Source organism: Oncorhynchus keta, unplaced genomic scaffold (assembly GCF_023373465.1).
Source record: "Oncorhynchus keta strain PuntledgeMale-10-30-2019 unplaced genomic scaffold, Oket_V2 Un_contig_2867_pilon_pilon, whole genome shotgun sequence".
Classification (NCBI taxonomy): domain Eukaryota; kingdom Metazoa; phylum Chordata; class Actinopteri; order Salmoniformes; family Salmonidae; genus Oncorhynchus; species Oncorhynchus keta.
The window spans coordinates 85001-92500 of NW_026286166.1; the positions used below are offsets into that span (position 1 = coordinate 85001).

The window sequence follows — 7500 nt, forward strand, 5'->3', positions numbered from 1 at the left end:
GCCCTGATTAGCTGCTAGAGAGGACATCATGTATAATGTAGTAGATCAGTTGTTAACTCTTATATCAGGTAAAACCAAACGCCCTGATTAGCTGCTAGAGAGGACATCATGTATAATGTAGTAGATCAGTTGTTAACTCTTATATCAGGTAAAACCAAACGCCCTGATTAGCTGCTAGAGAGGACATCATGTATAATGTAGTAGATCAGTTGTTAACTCTTATATCAGGTAAAACCAAACGCCCTGATTAGCTGCTAGAGAGGACATCATGTATAATGTAGTAGATCAGTTGTTAACTCTTATATCAGGTAAAACCAAACGCCCTGATTAGCTGCTAGAGAGGACATCATGTATAATGTAGTAGATCAGTTGTTAACTCTTATATCAGGTAAAACCAAACGCCCTGATTAGCTGCTAGAGAGGACATCATGTATAATGTAGTAGATCAGTTGTTAACTCTTATATCAGGTAAAACCAAACGCCCTGATTAGCTGCTAGAGAGGACATCATGTATAATGTAGTAGATCAGTTGTTAACTCTTATATCAGGTAAAACCAAACGCCCTGATTAGCTGCTAGAGAGGACATCATGTATAATGTAGTAGATCAGTTGTTAACTCTTATATCAGGTAAAACCAAACGCCCTGATTAGCTGCTAGAGAGGACATCATGTATAATGTAGTAGATCAGTTGTTAACTCTTATATCAGGTAAAACCAAACGCCCTGATTAGCTGCTAGAGAGGACATCATGTATAATGTAGTAGATCAGTTGTTAACTCTTATATCAGGTAAAACCAAACGCCCTGATTAGCTGCTAGAGAGGACATCATGTATAATGTAGTAGATCAGTTGTTAACTCTTATATCAGGTAAAACCAAACGCCCTGATTAGCTGCTAGAGAGGACATCATGTATAATGTAGTAGATCAGTTGTTAACTCTTATATCAGATAAAACCAAACGCCCTGATTAGCTGCTAGAGAGGACATCATGTATAATGTAGTAGATCAGTTGTTAACTCTTATATCAGGTAAAACCAAACGCCCTGATTAGCTGCTAGAGAGGACATCATGTATAATGTAGTAGATCAGTTGTTAACTCTTATATCAGGTAAAACCAAACGCCCTGATTAGCTGCTAGAGAGGACATCATGTATAATGTAGTAGATCAGTTGATAACTCTTATATCAGGTAAAACCAAACGCCCTGATTAGCTGCTAGAGAGGACATCATGTATAATGTAGTAGATCAGTTGTTAACTCTTATATCAGGTAAAACCAAACGCCCTGATTAGCTGCAAGGTGCTAGAGAGGACATCATGTATAATGTAGTAGATCAGTTGTTAACTCTTATATCAGGTAAAACCAAACGCCCTGATTAGCTGCTAGAGAGGACATCATGTATAATGTAGTAGATCAGTTGTTAACTCTTATATCAGGTAAAACCATACGCCCTGATTAGCTGCTAGAGAGGACATCATGTATAATGTAGTCGATCAGTTGTTAACTCAATGGGAGAACCTTCCAGAAGGACAACCATCTCTGCAGCTCTCCACCAATCAGCCGATTGGAGAACCTTCCAGAAGGACAACCATCTCTGCAGCTCTCCACCAATCAGCCAATGGGAGAACCTTCCAGAAGGACAACCATCTCTGCAGCTCTCCACCAATCAGGCCTTTATGGTAGAGTGGCCAGACGGAAGCCACACCTCAGTAAAAGGCACATGACAACCCGCTGGGAGTTTGCTGAAAGGCACCTAAAGGACTCTCAGACCACGAGAAACAAGATTCTCTGGTCTGATGAAACCAAGATTGAACTCTTTGGCCTGAATGCCAAGCATCATGTCTGGAGGAAACCTGGCACCATCCCTACGGTGAAGCATGGTGGTGGAGGCAGCATCATGTTGTGGGGGATGTTTTTCAGCGGCAGGGACTGGGAGACTAGTCAGGATCGAGGGAAAGATGAACGGAGCAAAGTACAGAGATTCTTGATAAAAACCCTGCTTCAGAGCACTCAGCACCTCAGAAAGTGAACCTTCGCCCCAGTCTAACAGGACAACGACCCTAAACACACAGCCAAGACAACGTAGGAATGGCTTCGTGACAAATCTCTGAATGTCCTTGAAAAGCCCAGCCAGAGCCCAGACCCGATTGAACATCTCTGGAGAGACCTGAAATTAGCTGTGCAGCCATGCTCCCCATCCAACCTGACAGAGCTTGAGAGGATCTGCAGAGAAGAATGGGAGAAACTCCCCAAATACAGGTGTGCAAGCTTGTAGGGTGAAACCCAAGAAGACTAGAGGTTGTAATCGCTGCCAAAGATGCTTCAACAAAGTACTGAGTAAAGGGTCTGAATACTTATGTAAATGTGATATTTCTGTTTTAGCTTTGTCATTATGGGGTATTGTGATGTCATTATGGGGTATTGTGATGTCATTATGGGCTGTAACAAAACAAAACCTGGACAAAGTTGAGGGGTCTGAATACTTTCCGAAGGTCACTGTATGTGTGTATGTGTGTGTATGTGTGTGTATGTGTGTGTGTGTGTGTGTGTATGTGTGTGTGTGTGTGTATGTGTATGTGTGTGTGTGTGTGTGTACTCACTGTGGTTTTGTGCTGTGTGAAGACAGAGAGGTCTCCGTTGAAGATGACTTCAGCTAGAGAGTTGACCAGCGGCTGGTAGTGGATGATGAGAAACACCTAGAGACCCAACAAAGATAACAACGTTCATATGCAGTTTCTCTATGGTGAAGAGAGGTCGGGTGATATGTGGTGAGGTGAGGTGAGCTGTGATGTGAAGAGGTGAGGTGTGGTGTGAAGAGGTATGAAGCGGTGTGATGAGGTGTGGTGTGATGAGGTGTGGTGTGATGAGGTGTGGTGTGATGAGATGAGGTGTAATGAGGTGTGGTGTGATGAGGTGTGGTGTGGTGTGATGAGGTGTGATGAGGTGTGAGGTGTGGTGTGATGAGGTGTGATGAAGAGGTGTGATGTGATGAGGTGTAGTGTGATGAGGTGTGAAGAGGTGGGGTGTGATGTGATGTGAAGAGGTGAGGTGTGGTGTGATGAGGTGTGGTGAGGTGTGATGTAATGAGGTGCGATGTGGTGTGGTGTGATGTAATGAGGTGTCATGAGGTGTGATGAGGTGAGGTGTGATGAGGTGTGATGAGGTGTGGTGTAATGAGGTGTGGTGTGATGAGGTGTAATGAGGTGTGGTGTAATGAGGTGTGGTGTGATGAGGTGTAGTGTGATGAGGTGTGAAGCGGTGAGGTGTGATGAGGTGAGGTGTGGTGTGATGAGGTGAGGTGTGATGAGGTGTGGTGTGATGAGGTGTGAAGTGGTGAGGTGTGATGAGGTGAGGTGTGGTGTGATGAGGTGTGAAGCGATGAGGTGAGGTGTGGTGTGATGAGGTGTGAAGCGATGAGGTGAGGTGTGATGAGGTGTGGTGTGATGAGGTGAGTGTGATGAGGTGAGTGTGTGGAGGTGATGAGGTGTGAGGTGAGGTGTGGTGTGATGATGGGTGAAGAGGTGATGAGGATGAGGAGTGTGAAGAGGTGTGATGAGGTGAGGTGTGGTGTGATGAGTGTGATGTGATGAGTGTGGTGTGATGAGGTGTGGTGTGGTGTGGTGAGGTGTGGTGTAATGAGGTGTAGTGTGATGAGGGTGAAGTGGTGAGGTGTGGTGTGTTGAGGTGTGAAGAGGTGTGAAGAGGTGTGATGAGGTGAGGTGTGATGAGTTGAAGTGTAGTGTGATGAGGTGTGAGTGTGAGTGATGAGGTGTGATGAGGTGAGGTGTGATGAGGTGAGGTGTGGTGAGGTGTGATGAGGTGTGATGAGGTGAGGTGTGAAGGTGAGGTGTGAATGAGGTGTGATGAGGTGAGGTGTGATGAGGTGAGGTGTGATGAGGTGAGGTGTGGTGAGGTGAGGTGTGGTGTGATGAGGTGAGGTGTGATGAGGTGTGGAGCGGTGTGATGAGGTGTGAAGCAATGAGGTGTGATGAGGTGAGGTGTGATGAGGTGTGAAGCGGTGTGATGAGGTGAGGTGTGGTGTGGTGAGGTGTGATGAGATGAGGTGTAATGAGGTGTGATGAGGTGTGGTGTGATGAGGTGTAATGAGGTGTGATGTGATGAGGTGTAATGAGGTGTGGTGTGATGAGGTGTAGTGTGATGAGGTGTGAAGTGGTGAGGTGTGATGAGGTGAGGTGTGGTGTGATGAGGTGAGGTGTAGTGTGATGAGGTGTGATGAGGTGAGGTGTGATGAGGTGAGGTGTGGTGTGATGAGGTGAGGTGTGGTGTGATGAGGTGTGAAGCGATGAGGTGAGGTGTGGTGTGATGAGGTGAGGTGTGTTGTGATGAGGTGTGAAGCGGTGTGGAGTGATGAGGTGAGGAGTGGTGTGAAGAGGTGTGGTGAGGTGAGGTGTGAAGAGGTGTGATGAGGTGAGGTGTGGTGTGATGTGTGATGAGGTGTGGTGTGATGAGGTGAGGTGTGATGTGGTGTGGTGTGATGAGGTGATGAGGTGAGGTGTGGTGTGGTGTGGTGTAATGAGGTGTAGGTGTGATGAGGTGTGAAGTGGTGAGGTGTGGTGTGATAAGGTGTGAAGAGGTGATGTGGTGAGGTGAGGTGTGATGAGGTGAAGTGTAGTGTGATGAGGTGTGAGGTGATGAGGTGTGATGAGTGATGAGGTGTGAGGTGTGATGAGTAATGGTGTGGAGTGAGGGAGGTGTGATGAGGTGTGAAGCGATGAGGTGATGAGGTGAGGTGTGATGAGGTGAGGTGTGATGAGGTGAAGTGTAGTGTGATGAGGTGTGAAGCGGTGTGATGAGGTGAGGGTGATGAGGTGAGGTGTGATGAGGTGAGGTGTGATGAGGTGTGTGAGCGGTGATGAGGTGAGAGGTGTGATGAGGTGAGGTGTAATGAGGTGTGATGAGGTGAGGTGTGATGAGGTGTGGTGTGAAGCGGTGATGATGAGGTGTGATGAGGTGAGATTGTGTGATGGATGAGTGTGATGGGTGAGGGTGTGATGGGGTGTGATGAGGTGAGGTGTGAAGCGGTGTGATGAGGTGTGATGAGGTGAGATTGTGTGATGGGATGAGGTGTGATGAGGTGTGATGGGATGAGGTGTGATGAGGTGAGGTGTGATGAGGTGTGGTGTGAAGGTGTGAGGTGTGATGAGGTGGGTGTGATGAGGTGTGATGAGGTGTGATGAGGTGTTAGGTGTGATGAGGGAGGTGTGATGTGAAGCGGTGTGATGAGGTGTGATGAGGTGAGGTGTGGTGTGATGAGGTGAGGTGAGGTGTGATGGGTGTGATGAGGTGTGATGAGGTGAGGTGAGGTGTGATGAGGTGAGGTGTGATGAGGTGAGGTGTGATGAGGTGAGGTGTGATGAGGTGAGGTGTGATGAGGTGTGATGAGGTGAGGTGTGATGAGGTGAGGTGTGGTGTGATGAGGTGAGGTGAGGTGTGATGAGGTGAGGTGTGGTGTGATGAGGTGAGGTGTGGTGTGATGAGGTGTGATGGGGTGTGATGAGGTGTGATGAGGTGTGATGAGGTGTGATGAGGTGAGGTGTGATGAGGGAGGTGTGGTGTGGTGTGATGAGGTGAGGTGTGGTGAGGTGAGGTGAGGTGTGGTGTGATGAGGTGAGGTGAGGTGTGATGAGGTGAGGTGATGAGGTGTGATGAGGTGAGGTGAGGTGTGATAAGGTGAGGTGTGATGAGGTGAGGTGTGGTGTGATGAGGTGAGGTGTGATGAGGTGGAGTGAGGTGTGATGAGGTGTGGTGTGATGAGGTGAGGTGTGGTGAGGTGTGAAGCGATGAGGTGAGGTGTGATGAGGTTTGGTGAGGTGAGGTGTGATGAGGTGAGGTGTGATGAGGTGTGATGAGGTGAGGTGAGGTGAGGTGTGATGAGGTGAGGTGAGGTGTGATGAGGTGAGGTGAGGTGTGGTGTGATGAGGTGTGAAGCGATGAGGTGAGGTGTGGTGTGATGAGGTGTGGTGTGATGAGGTGAGGTGTGATGAGGTGAGGTGTGGTGTGATGAGGTGTGGTGTGATGGGGTGTGAAGCGGAGTGATGAGGTGAGGCGTGGTGTGAAGAGGTGTGATGAGGTGAGGTGTGGTGTGATGAGGTGTGATGTGATGAGGTGTGGTGATGAGGTGGTGTGGTGAGGTGGTGAGGTGAGGTGTGGTGTGGTGAGGTGTGGTGTAATGAGGTGTAGTGTGATGAGGTGTGAAGTGGTGAGGTGTGGTGTGTTGAGGTGTGAAGAGGTGTGAAGAGGTGTGATGAGGTGAGGTGTGATGAGTTGAAGTGTAGTGTGATGAGGTGTGAAGCGGTGTGATGAGGTGTGATGAGGTGAGGTGTGATGAGGTGAGGTGTGGTGTGGTGAGGTGTAATGAGGTGTGATGAGGTGAGGTGTGAAGCAATGAGGTGTGATGAGGTGAGGTGTGATGAGGTGAGGTGTGATGAGGTGAGGTGTGGTGAGGTGAGGTGTGGTGTGATGAGGTGAGGTGTGATGAGGTGTGGAGCGGTGTGATGAGGTGTGAAGCAATGAGGTGTGATGAGGTGAGGTGTGATGAGGTGTGAAGCGGTGTGATGAGGTGAGGTGTGGTGTGGTGAGGTGTGATGAGATGAGGTGTAATGAGGTGTGATGAGGTGTGGTGTGATGAGGTGTAATGAGGTGTGATGTGATGAGGTGTAATGAGGTGTGGTGTGATGAGGTGTAGTGTGATGAGGTGTGAAGCGGTGAGGTGTGATGAGGTGAGGTGTGGTGTGATGAGGTGAGGTGTAGTGTGATGAGGTGTGAGTGTGTGAGGTGTGATGAGGTGAGGTGTGGTGTGATGAGGTGAGGTGAGGTGTGATGAGGTGGGAAGGGTGAGGTGTGATGATGAGGGAGGTGTGGTGTGATGAGGTGAGGTGTGTGTGATGAGTGTGGGTGATGAGGTGAGGTGGTGAGGTGAGGTGTGGTGTGGTGTGATGAGGTGAGGTGTGATGAGGTGAGGTGAGGTGAGGTGAGGTGTGATGAGGTGAGGTGTGGTGATGGGTGAGGTGTGATGAGGTGAGGTGTGATGAGGTGTGAGTGGTGAGGTGTGAAGTGTGAGGTGTGATGAGGTGTGGTGTGATGAGGTGAGGTGTGATGAGGTGAAGTGTAGTGTGATGAGGTGTGAGGTGATGAGGTGAGGTGTGATGAGGTGTGGAGGTGTGATGAGGGTGTGAGGTGTGATGAGGTGTGTGATGAGGTGAGTGTGATGAGGTGAGGTGTAGTGTGATGAGGTGAGATGAGGTGAGGTGTGAGGTGTGGTGTGAGGTGTGATGAGGTGGATGAGGTGAGGTGTGATGAGGATGAGGTGTGATGGGGTGAGGTGTGATGGGGTGTGATGAGGTGAGGTGAGGTGTGATGAGGTGTGAGGTGAGATGTGTGATGGGATGAGGTGTGATGAGGTGTGAGGTGTGATGTGAGGTGAGGTGTGATGAGGTGAGGTGATGAGGTGTGATGAGGTGTGATGAGGTGATGAGGTGTG

At 48.8% G+C, this 7500-nt stretch overlaps 1 pseudogene; it reads right to left on the minus strand.

Moving 5' to 3' along the window:
* LOC127923176 (protein CLEC16A-like) overlaps positions 1-7500 on the minus strand; it is a 106299-nt pseudogene that overhangs the window by 84259 nt on the left and 14540 nt on the right.